This window comes from Danio aesculapii, chromosome 18, assembly GCF_903798145.1.
Source record: "Danio aesculapii chromosome 18, fDanAes4.1, whole genome shotgun sequence".
Classification (NCBI taxonomy): domain Eukaryota; kingdom Metazoa; phylum Chordata; class Actinopteri; order Cypriniformes; family Danionidae; genus Danio; species Danio aesculapii.
Window position 1 is genome coordinate 27709323 of NC_079452.1, and position 13112 is coordinate 27722434.

Here is a 13112-nt window from a genome sequence, read left to right on the forward strand (position 1 = left end):
ACCATCATTATACAATAACTTGCCTAATTACCCTAACCTGCCTAGTTAACCTAATTAACCTAGTTAAGCCTTTAAATGTCACTTTAAGCTGTATAGAAGTGTCTTGAAAAATATCTAGTCAAATATTATTTACTGTCATCATGACAAAGATAAAATAAATCAGTTATTAGAGATGAGTTATTAAAACTATTATGTTTAGAAATGTGTTAAAAATATCTCTGTGTTAAACAGAAATTGAGGAAAAAAATAAACAGGGGGGCTAATGATTCAGGGGGTTAAATAATTCGGATTGCAACTGTATTTCAATTAATATGGAAAACAAGAGCATGTTTTTAGCAAAACTAATATTAGATTTTTTTTTTATTTTAAAAAAGGCATGTGCGTGTAAAACAATTTGCATGAAAAAAGTTATGGGGACTTTCTCTAAAGAAGTTGTTACTCTACCCCATTTAGAGCATCATGGTAATGTGGTTAAAACGATGGATCTGCGACAGAGAAACTATGGTTTTGGGAAACACTCGTCACTACATCGTTCTTTTCCCAGTCACGAGTTATGTCAGCCTGATCTCACGAGAAAACGTAAGTATTTTACGTTTTGTCAGTTTAGTGGCTAATTCGTACGAATTCGTACGAGTTCAGTTGTACGAAATTGTATGATTTTAAAAAGAAGGTGTGGTATCTAACCCAACCGTCATTGGGGAATGAGCGAATCGTACTAAATTGTCTGAATTAGATCGTACGAATTCATCCGAATTGGCCACTAAAGCAAAAAGTTACGAATTGCCGTGAGATTGTGTTGGTTATGTCGTTGTTTGGGAAACACACACCAGAGCGTTTTTTAAATTTGTTTGCGTTGCAAGAAAACGTACCACATTTTCTTAAAGCGCACCTATGGTGAAAAATCTACTTTTCAAGCTGTTTGGACAGAAATGTGTGTAAGTATAGTGTATAGACCGTCATATTGGGGTGAAATAAACACACCCAGTCCTTTTTTTTTCAAATTTAACAACATAAAAACGGTGGACCAATTGGAGCTGTTTTCAGATCGACTGCAACTTTACGTAGGAGTGCGGTCCCCCCGCCCACCAATATTGTTTGACAGCTGCGTGTATTAACATGTCCGGTAGTCATGTGTATAATCATATCACCAAGACCAGACGTGCGCGAAGCAACCAGGAATAAAAGTTCTGTTCAGTTTGCTAGGTTCATCAATCATCATCAAACGTGATCAAGAGTGAGTTTCACAAGTTTAACATGTTTTAAAACAGAGCATGTGTGTAATGAATTACAGCGATTTACTTCAGCTTTATCAGCACAGCCGCGTGTCAGAACAATTTTAAAAGAAGACGCTTCAATCCCGGTTTGTGGACGATAAATCAGGTTTATTTTGTACATTAATATAAGAGATATCCATACAGCAGTGGAGATTACCAGTATCATGTCACCTATGCGTGCAAAACGAGTGCAAAGCTTAACGCCCTGTCTCTCTCTCTCTCTCTCTCTCTCTCTCTCTCTCTCTCTGTGTGTGTCTGCGTGTCTGAGCTATGCGTGTATGTCTGCGCTACCTTTGTGTTTGTGTGTGTGTATGTGTGTGCGCTATGTGTTTGTGTCCTTGCTGTGTGTGTGCGTGAATGGCACTGTGTGTGTGCGACTAATAACATTGTGTGTGACTCATTGTTGCAAATCCACAAAAAAATGCATCAAATACTGATTGTTAAAGTTCTTACTGTAGTATTTCTCACACACGTGAGATCTGCTTCCTGAGGCAGCCGAGGGCGGCGATTGCTGACAGGCACGTGGGAACGGTGGGCGGGGAGGACTAGCCTTAAAGGGCCAGTACAAAAAAACAGCAAAACCTTTTTTCCAGCTATAATAGAGATACTTCAAACAGCTATAATAAATAATCTGATGGGTGTTTTGAGCTGAAACTTTACAGACACATTCTGGGGACACAAAAGACTTATATTAAATATGAAAAAAGGGCTAACCTATGTGCCCTTTAATTTGTTTGTTTTGTGAGGATCGGCAACACGTATGCTGTCAAATCAATGAAGTTTTTTTGTAATTTTTTGTCGTTTGTTGTAATTGTATGTGTTTTCTAAAACTGCAGCATGTTAAGCTCTCGGCCACTGTAAGATTCATGTACTAGAATACAACACAAAAAGCACAAAGGAAGAAAATCCTCTTCGCAACAAGTGAAGGGAAAAAGTTTGTCAAAGCAATTAAATTCAGCAAAACGTGGCACTTGCGCTCTCAGCTGTTTAACTGTGAAGCTTCTCTCACCTATCCAGTGTACTCCTCTCTCCTCCTCTCCAGTGATGTAACCCATCAATCTCCCTCATCCGCTCAAGCATCTTTGCTCTAGAAGAGTCAGAGACATTTAAGCATCAATCGTGGTTCACGGCGAGTCCCTCCATGACCTAAATACACTCACACAGGAAAATCCCACCGCATGCCGCATGACCGCAGGGCTTTACACACGCGTGCACACTCAGATTTCATACAGCACATATGATGCATCTTCCACAGCTGTGGGAAATAGAAAGTAACTGGAGGTAATTCATCACGAGTGCTGCAATGCTCAGATATATATTATAATATCCTTAACAACATAATAGAAGCTCGGCACCATGGGAATATTCATTGCAGCATGCCGGCTGACAGTAAATGACAAGCGTTTAGCATCATTTCTCATTTTTCCTCTGCTAGTGAATGCGTGCTTCATTAAAAGCCATTTCATTCTGCAATTGTTGAGTATACAGAGTTAGCACAGTACTCTGTAAAAGAGTTCGTATCGACAAAACTGTATTTTAACTTAGTTTTTTTGTCTTGTTTTTTTTATTACAGATGTTTTGCACATCCTTAATATTGTTGTGACTTTTATATAGAAGATTTTTTATAGTATAGAAGATTTTTCACGAGTTCACACTTGCAATAGTTTCAGAATAAAGCGTATTTGGCGTGCTGTCCGGGGAGAGGGCTCTGAGCTCGGGGAAGACACCCAAACTCGAGTTATTCCTCTTATCAGGAAACAGAGAGGAATCGGGATTCGAGCAAAGTATCTAGCCCGGCCCCAGAATGCTCCCCCCGGGATTGTAACGCTTAAGAGGTGAGGTGACGGGGTGGTGGAGGGATGCTATAGTCGTAAGATGCTGCAGGTAAGACAGCTTTGGTATATATAGGGGTTTGGTCAGGAACTGATTGGATAATAGAATAATTGTCAATGACGTATTTGATACTGAAACTTCTGCGCGTGCTCCTCCTGAAATTTGTTTATAAAACATCACTAAGAGGCTCTATTATCCTCCTGAGAGCCAAAGAATTTTTATTTCTTTTTTTTCTGTGGTTTCCTACATCCTTCGTGTTTAAAAAATTCTACAATTTATAGATTATACATTAAGTTTTTATTTTTAATTTTACAGTATGTCCACTGTAGTGGACCACAGGACCCTTTTAGTTCGAAACGATCACCATTCAACAAAACTGTACAGGATATGGCTGTAAAGGGATAATAATCCAATATTAATGTAACAAAAACAAAACAAAAGCCATCTTTTCCTTTTGTATTGAAATTCCTGAAACAGGTTAGTCTGAAAGAGAGCCGAACTCAAAAAAGAAGCGATGTTAATCCATTTTACATATAATTGATTTAAAACTGATTGTCATTCTCTAATTGACTTGTTCATACTTGTTCATGCTTTTATCAGCAGCAGGGTGGATTACTGTAACGGCCTCCTCACTGGCCTTCCCAAAAAGACAGTCAGACAGTTGCAGCTCCTCCAGAACGCTGCGGCCAGGATTCTGACCAGAACCAGGAAATCAGAGCACATCACACCTGTCCTCAGGTCTTTACACTGGCTCCCAGTTACATTCAGAATAGATTTTAAATATTATTACTGGTCTATAAACAGTGTTGGGAGTAATGCGTTACAAAAGTAATGTATTACAGTAATGTATTACATTTTCCAGTAACGCAGTAGTGTAAGGCATTACTTATACATTTTCAGTAATATTTTACTCGGTACATGTTCAGTAACGCGTGCGTTACAACAAACTTTTCGCCCGCAAGACATTACCAAATAAAAAATGCCGCAAGTAAGTTCTATTTTCTGTTCGTGGTTAGTGAATATATGCGCGTGTTGTCATCAATATCCCTCAGGCTATTGGAACTTTTTTACTTTGAACGCGGAATGATTTCAGCCTCTGAGCTCGAGGTCCGAGGCTATTGGCTCAGCCCGGTTCACAGTAAGGTCAAGCCCTGACGTGCAGCGGAAAAGCGGCAAAATAGATGAGCAGAAGACAGTACATTCGCGAGATGGACGTATGTGCATATGGCGTTATTTCACTGACAACAGTCGTAAGCGCAGTTTTACAAGAGCGCATTCATGTAATTCTCTGTTCGTGGACAACTCGACCGGAATTTTTTTTTCGCAGTCGCATGCACTCAAAACACGGCTGCTCATGTGCGAATGATCTGCTCTGGCTCCGTCAGATGATGCAGACTCACATTTTGTGCCTCATGTTTCCTCTTCTTTTCGTGCTTTTGCTCACCAGAGATCCTCCTGTTCAATTGGTTATCCCAAGAATGTTGATATGGTTTATATATTGCTACAGTATTTATTAGCAATACACGAAACACTAAAAGGTTATGATAAATTCTATAATAAATACTTGTGTTTTGAGTGTTAGATATACTGCCTATGTTTTAGGCTAGTATTATTTACAATTTGTTAATGAATGCTTCAGCATACTGTAGTATTAAGAATAGTGAACTGATAAAATGAAATACAAGTGTAGTTTTACTACAGTAAAGTGTGGTGAATTGTAGTATAGTATACCCTATATTGTAAAAAAAAAAACTACAGCACTGGGTAATTTGTTTATATTACGCTTGTGTTACCATAGCAACTAGTATTAGCACAACTGATTAATTGAAGTACTTTACTGTAGAACTGTTCAAAACACTGTACATGACAGGGAAAATGTCCTCCACAATCTCATCAGCAATGTGGAAGACAACAGAGACGTGTTCAATTTATTTTAGTTGCCATGATAAAATGGGATTGATAGTGAGATTTATTTGAGGAGTGAATAGTTCAGTAGGCTATAATACCTCATCAAGTTTTCCTCTATTTTTATCGGTTACATTTCTGCTTGCATTCGTTATATTTTTGTTTAAATGTTGTTTTATTTGATTAGTATGGTGCACCTTTTGGATGTTTAATAAATGTTTTTTAAAAATGTATTCTTTGCATTTAACTTCTTTTCTATGTGTCTTAAGTGTTTGAAATTGGAAATATTTCATCATATAACAAACAACAAAAAAGGTTATAGTGGATTAGATTAAAAATTTAATATGTAAGTCTATTTTAGTATTTTGGTTATTGTTAATAAATAGTGTAGAAATATAAATTATATCAAAAAGCATGAAAGGAAGAGGGAACACAAGACACAAATTGTGAGTCTGCATATAATCTCACTGAGCGAGTAGTGTACTGTGAGCGCACAAGAAATTTTGTGCGTGAGCAGTGCATATTTGAGAGAGCATGAGAAAATTTGCACGCGAGCAGCGTATATTTGAGAGCTCACAAGCAGTTTTGTCCACAGAGGAAATCGGTGCACGAGCATTATATTGAGAAAGCTATGTTCATCATGCTCACTTTGTGCATGACAGTTTTGTGTTGTGAACCTGAATTTAAAGTGAATAGAATAATGGCAAGATTAAGAAAAAAATGCATCTGGTCATGGCATTGGAGTTTACATACAGGCCTGTTGTGTCTAATATGAAAATAGCCAAGCTATTCACAGATATTGCCAGATAATCACTTTACCTTTACCATACTTTCAACAGACTTTGATCATTTGTGATTCTGGCTCTTATCCTTTCTTGCATTGTCTTGAGCCTTCACGTTGCCAAATATATACTATATTGTTAGAAGCCTGGATAGGTCACCGTCATTCTGCTACATCATATCGCTTTCTACTGGATGTAAAATGCTCTGCAGTACATTTAGTCATTTTAGAATGTTAAGTTTTAATTCTGTAGTTATTTTGGTGAAAGTAACTAAAAAGTAATATAAGAGTAATGTAACATATTACAATTTTGAGACAGTAATATTGTAAGGTAAGGGATTACTTTTAAATCACAGTAATAAGTAATCTGTAATGTATTACAGTTCGGAAGTAACTTGCACAACACTGTCTATAAATCACTAAATGGCCTAGGACCTCAATACATTACAGATATGCTCACTGAATACAAACCTAACAGATCACTCAGATCTTTAGGATCAAATAAACTAGAAATTCCAAGAGTTCAGTCAAAGCAGGGTGAATCAGCCTTCAGCTACTAACAGCGCCCCTCGCTGCAGGAATCAGCTTCCAGAAATCATCAGATGTGCTCCAACATTAGGCACATTCACATCAAGACTGAAAACACATCTGTTTAGCTGTGCCTTTACTGAATGAGCACTGTGCTACAACCAACAGATCGCACTATTATGTTTTTCTCTTCTTTTTCATTCTTTTATAACACATTTTATCTGCTTTAATGCTTATTTATTTTACTTTATTTTTATTTATTTATTTTTTCTCTTATACTTGTTTCTTTTATTCTTGTTTATGTAAAGCACTTTGCCACTGTGTATGAAATGTGCTATATAAATAAACTTGCCTTACCTTGCTTTGCCTTGCCTAATTGTCTCTAATTCTCTAATTGTCTAAATCAGAGTCTCCCTCAACTATCTTATAAATAATCCTCTCTGCTTCAGTTCTGCCCCCTACAACATGCAGACCTCACGTTACATTAAGATGGTCCTGGTGTCCACTAGTGGACATTTAAAAAAGGGTGATATTTTGAAACACAAACAAATTAACAGCTTTGAAAGCTAATGTATTGTTCCTGACACTTTAATAAACAAATATATATATAATAATAATAGTAAAAAACATTTAAAAAAGCTATATTTACATACATCCCTCCTTCCTATAAAATGTATGTGTTTGTTTGCTGGCCATTTTGGATGCAGTGTAAGAAGTGGTTCCTAGCATGCCAGCCAATCAAATGACATATCACTGGAAAGCCCAGGATGTACTCTGAACAATACAACATGACTTGACAGAGTAGCTCAAAAAAGTCAAAGAAAATTCATTAAAACATAATGTCCACAACAGAGGACACAAGTCGATGGGTGGAGTCTCAGGAGGATATGCAAAAAAAAAAAAAAATCACCTTAAACACAGTCGTGTGCCAATAGTGTGTGAATATGACCATCTTCTAATGGTAAACATGTACTATTATTATTTGTTATAATCCGACTTGATTAAAACTGCAGAAACACTTTGATTGACATTCTCCCTTTGTACGTGTCATCAGAGGGGGAAAGCCCCGCCCACTAGTGACCATTTCTCCCTCATTAGCATATGACATTAGTCTTGTTTTTGAATCTGCCACTATGCTGACACACAGGCATTTGTAGCTCCGCCCTCTTCTGAAAAAAGCACAGTCTCATTTGAATGTAAAGCCACAGTCACCTAAACGCCATTATTAGGATAAAAGTCTGAGAGACTTAGGCTACGTTCACACTGCAAGGCTTAGTGCTCAAATCAGATTTTTTTTCTCTGGTTTTCTTGTATAGATGTCCACATTGTTGTTATAAATATGGCCAATATCAGATTTGCAGTGTAAACAGATCATGGTCCCAAACTCCCAAAAGTACAGTTATGGACAACGCAAAGTGTCTAATTATGCACACAATGTGTGTACTATATGAAGTAAACACCTTGTCAGACTATGCTTAATATGATTATTGCCCTTTTCTAGACAACCGTATTGTATTTCATGAACTGTAAAGGGTTGTTCTGCTACTACTAGTGTGTATTTAGCCCCTTGAAACCTAAAATAAGTCTCTTGTGATTGAAAACACTGATCATTTGTGATTTATGACAACCACGGTGCCCATCTTTCTGCCCACCGGTGTGGTGAACTCATCAAGGGTTAATGAGCAGCCGCAGACTGAACTGTGAAGGCGGAGTTGGTTTATCTCTGTTTGCAGAGTTAAGCTGCAGTCACACTGGATTTTCTCCCCATAGACTTCCATTCATATTTACGCGAATGCGTCAGACTGGAAACGCAAGCTAGTGTGACAAGTTTTGCAGTTCGCTGCATTGCAAAGTTCAAGCTGGGTGAACTCTGACCTGCAAAATGGCATCACTTGACTGCGTAAAACCAATCGAGGATCAAAACAGGACCTCTCTGAACAGAAATATAAAATATGGACCAATCGCTCGCTTTTTTAAATGTCTAATAATCTTGTTTAATCCCGCCCCTTTTCGCAGCGCCATACTACAGAATTTCACATGCACAAACTTGAGTGTGACTGCGGTATTAATCTGTGGTCACACTGGACTTTTCTCCCCATAGACTTCCATTCAAATGCACGCGAATGTGTCAGACTGGAAACGCAAGCTGGTGTGACAAGTTTCACAGTTCGCTGCATTGCAAAGTTCAAGCTTGGTGAACTCTGACCTACGAAATCAAATCACTTGATTGCGTGAGAGCAATCGAGGATCAAAACATGACCTCTTTGGACAGAAATATAAAATATGGACCAATCGCTCGCTTTTTTAAATGTCTGAAAATCTTGTTTAATCCCGCCCCTTTTCGCAGCGCCATACTACAGAATTTCACATGCACAAACTTGAGTGTGACTGCGGTATTAATCTGCGGTCACACTGGACTTTTCTCCCCATAGACTTTCATTCATACGCACGCGAATGCGTCAGACTGGAAACGCAAGCTGGTGCGACAAGTTTCGCAGTTCGCTGCGTTGCAAAGTTCAAGCTTGGTGAACTCTGACCTACGAAATCGAATCACTTGACTGCGTGAGACCAATCGAGGATCAAAACATGACCTCTTTGGACAGAAATATAAAATATGGACCAATCGCTCGCTTTTTTTAAACGTCTAATCATCTTGTTTAATCCCGCCCCTATTCGCAGCGCCGTATGACAGAATTTCGCATGCTGAAACTGACCACGACATTATTTCATGTTACTTTGTTATAAACATCAGGCACGTGCAGAAGGGGGGGTTGGGTGCTTGAGCACCTGCCCTTTTTTTCTCTCGGAGAGAAAGTTCACCCTTAAAAAGAAAGTGCCCCCTCCTTTGCGCACAGACCCCCTATCCGCAACACCCCCCGACACTCTTTAATTTCATGATCAACCCGTGTCCCAATCGTTAATCAGATCGGTTAACAAGCACCAGTTTTCAAAATGAACAACCAATTTTCTGTGGTAAAGTATTTGCCCTGTGTGCCATTCTACTATACTAAGGAGTAGATGATGTTTGCAGCACAGAAAGATGACGCATGTCGCTCGAAGATTATGTAAAAGTCACATGAAATCCTACATAATCCTACACTGTGGTCGGATTGCAAAACATCAGATCTGTGTCTGATTTAATACTACATATGAAAGTGGCACAAATCTGAAGTGAAAAGATCAGATTCCATGCAGTTTGGGCTGTTCACACTGTCAAGACAAAAACAGATCTGAGTTACATGTGGGCAAAAAATCTGATTTGGGGCACATTTGCCTGCAGTGTAAACGTAGCCTTATTTGATATCTTGTAAAAAGGGGGATAATAGATCAGTAAAAATCTGCAGAAACTTTAATAGATTTTTTGTTCTTGTGGTCACTGGTGATTCATAATGAAAGTCATTGGTTGATGTGCTTTGAGAGACCAAAAATAAAATAATAGATCAAAATAACATTTTCAGTAATGGAAAAATACTGCACCATAATATTTTTTTAGACCCCAACGACAGATATCTATTCTTGTTTTAATCAAAAACAATATTAAAAGGGATAGTTCACCCAAAAATGAAAATCCACTTACGCTCCCTTCACTTGTTTTAAACCTATTTGAATTTCTTTCTTCGTTGAAAACAAAAGAAGATATTTTGAAGAATGCTGGTTGCCTATTGACTTTCATAGTAATTTGTCCTTACTTTTGAGCATTCTTTAAAATATCTTCTTTTGTGTTCAACATAAGAAACTCATAAAGGAAGAGTAAATTATGAGGTAATTTCCATTTTTGGGTGAACTATCCCTTTATATCTTAGCATCTACTGTAAAGTAAATGCATCTTTAAGAAAGCTTGCATACTGTTAAAGTCAGAATTATTAGCCCCCTGTATATTTAATTTCCTCAATTTCTATTTAACAGAGAAATATTTTTTTGCGACACATTTCTAAACATAATAGTTTTAATAACTCATTTCTAATAACTGATTTATTTTATCTTTGCCATCATGACAGCACATAATATTTGACTAGATCTTCAAGATACTTTTCAACTTAAAGTGACATTTAAGGACTTAACTAGTTTAATTGGGCTAAAGTTAGGGTAACTAGGCAAGTTATTGTATAACCGTAATTGGTCCCACTTTATATTAAGTATCCTTAACTACTATGTACTTACATAAATAAATAAATACAATGTACTTACTGTGTTCATGATGTATTTGAGAACACTTGTGGTGCTCTTGAGTTGGGACAGGGGTAGGGTTATGGACTGGTTTGGTGGTATGGATAGGTTTAAGGGTGGGTTAAGGTGTAAGGGATGGTCAACAGTGTATTTACAAATGTAATACAGGTATTTTATTGAGCATAAGTACGCAGTAAATACATGTATTTATACAATAAGTACATTGTAACGAATTATTACTTTCAGTGTAAGTGCATATTAGTTAAGGACACTTAGTATAAAGTGGGACCAGTGGTGTAGTCGGGGCTATACGCACGTATACTCAGTATGCCTACTTTTTTCCACTAGCTGTTTGGGTATTACGACTTCTGAGGATCAATACTTGCGTATACCCTCGGTATACTCACTTGTTTTGCTGATTAGACTACCCTTTATTACATGTATTCGCATCCCCTTTAACTGTATACCAAATGTTTTTTTAACTCTCATCTTAATTTGTTTTTCGAAGTCAACTGAATGATGTCTCGCTGAAACGTTCAGGTAAAATTATAATACAGCATGGGTGGGATGGGTGGGTAATAGTACACCACCTTTTTTTTAGGACTACACCACTGAGTGGGACCCAGTAATTTGTTCTGTAGGCAATCCAAAACAAATATTGCTTGAAATGGGTTTAAAAAATGTAAAACTGCCTTTTATTGTAGCCAATATAAAACAAATGAGACTTTCTCCAGAAGAAAAAATATTATAGGAAATACTGTGAAAAATTCCCTGTACTGTTTATCACCATTTGGGAAATATTTAAAAAAGAAAAAAGCTTCACAGGAGGCAGAATGATTCCGACTTCAACTCTACGTGTGCTTGAAAACAAAACAAAAATACTGAGCAAGAAAGTAATTACTGCAGTGAATCTCAATGACTTGAAATATTAAAACCCCATGTCAATGTTTTGCATAATGTTGTTTCATGACTGATGTGAAGTGCATCGACATGCTCCTCCAGCAGGCCTGCATGTGAAATGAAGAAATGCGTCTCTTTGGCATTTGAGGAAATTGTTGTTTTAAAGGTCACAGAAGAGCAGAATGAGATGAAACACCTGAGACTTCATCTGATGTGCTTTACTACACATTACTGCAGTGGAGGAAACAATAAAATAATGCAGCAGAAGCGCATTGGCGAGTCTCAGGTGGCCACGTCTAAAAATAGCATAACTAGAAAGGAAAATGCTGTCATTATTTACATTTGCTCACAGCATTTGCACAAAACCATTTGACTTTTTTTTGGATCTGTGAAACTGAAAAATTTTTATTTTGTAATAAAAATATTCAACTTTTTTTTTTTTTTTAGGATTTTGTATATAAATAAAATGAAGAGAAAGAGATAAACATGAGCTCAAAATGTCCAAAAATATTTGTTATACTACTTTAAATGAACAAGACATTAATAAGGGCTTGAAATTGCGACCGTTTTGGTCACATATGCGGCCAAAATTTTATCTATGCGACCTCAAAATATATTTGGGAGAATTTGTGAGAGTGCATGAAATTATTGCCGGATTGAAATTATTAGACGGATGTCATTGATTATCTTTATAAGGGCGCTCTCTGTACTGTGATGTGGTCTGAAACCAGATTGAAAATTGTCCAAACACCCCTTGTAGTTTAGGAACTTGTTAACCTGGTTAAAAACAACTTTTTCAATGATTTTGCCAATGAAAGGGAGATTTGAGATGGGCCTGTAATTGCTCAATATGGTGTTATCCAGGTTGCTCTTCTTCAAGAGGGGTTTAACAACTGCAGTTTTAAGTGAGTTAGGAAAAATCCCCGAGAGAAGTGAAGCATTTACCACTTTTAGAAGATCCATTTCTAAACAGGTAAACACCGTTTTAAAGAATGATGTGGGGAGCGTGTCAAGACTGCAGGTTGATGTTTTCATAATTTGCACGATCTCTTCTAAGATTTTGCCATTAATTGCCATGAAATCGGACATAATGTCTGATTTCTTAAGTTGTGGTTGAGCTAGTCTGACTTCGACACAATTTGGCTGATTGGATGAGCTGATTGTCTTTCTGATATTATTGATCTTGTCAGTAAAGAAATGAGCAAACTCATTACATTTGCTTTCAGAGAGTAGCTCACTGGGAATCCGACTGGGGGGGGTTGTGAGTTTCTCTATCGTTGCAAAGAGTTTACGAGCATTGTTTACGTTGCTGTTTATAAGGCTTGAAAAGAAAGTCTGCCTAGCAGTTTTTAGTTCCATATTAAAAGCACGAAGACTGTCTTTATAGATATTATAATGGACTACTAGTTTCGTCTTTCTCCACATACGCTCAGCTTTTCTGCACTGTCTTTTCGTCATTTGTATTATTGGGGACCTAGTCCAAGATCCCCTTTGGCTGCTAGTTATCTTCTTGGCTTTAACAGGAGCAATGTCATCTATGACATTCTTAACTTTAGAGTTAAATAAATCAAGAAGAGAATCAACAGAGTCTGCAGATATACTTGGTGCTAGCGATATGGCCTTCATAAACTGCTCATTAGTGTTCTCATTTATGCATCTCTTTCTGACAGAGACAGATCTGTCTTTAATAGCTGGAGTGATCAATATGTCAAAGAAAATACAGA

The 13112-nt window shown here is 37.4% G+C and overlaps 1 long non-coding RNA gene across 1 annotated transcript in view; it reads right to left on the minus strand.

The window, feature by feature from the left end:
* Positions 1–2172: 2172 nt before the first annotated feature.
* The window catches only part of LOC130245232 (uncharacterized), a 57857-nt gene continuing 46917 nt past the window's right edge, over positions 2173–13112 (minus strand). The window contains exon 4 of the long non-coding RNA XR_008839315.1: positions 2173–2361. This is a non-coding gene — a long non-coding RNA (uncharacterized LOC130245232). The remainder of the gene's footprint in view (positions 2362–13112) is intronic.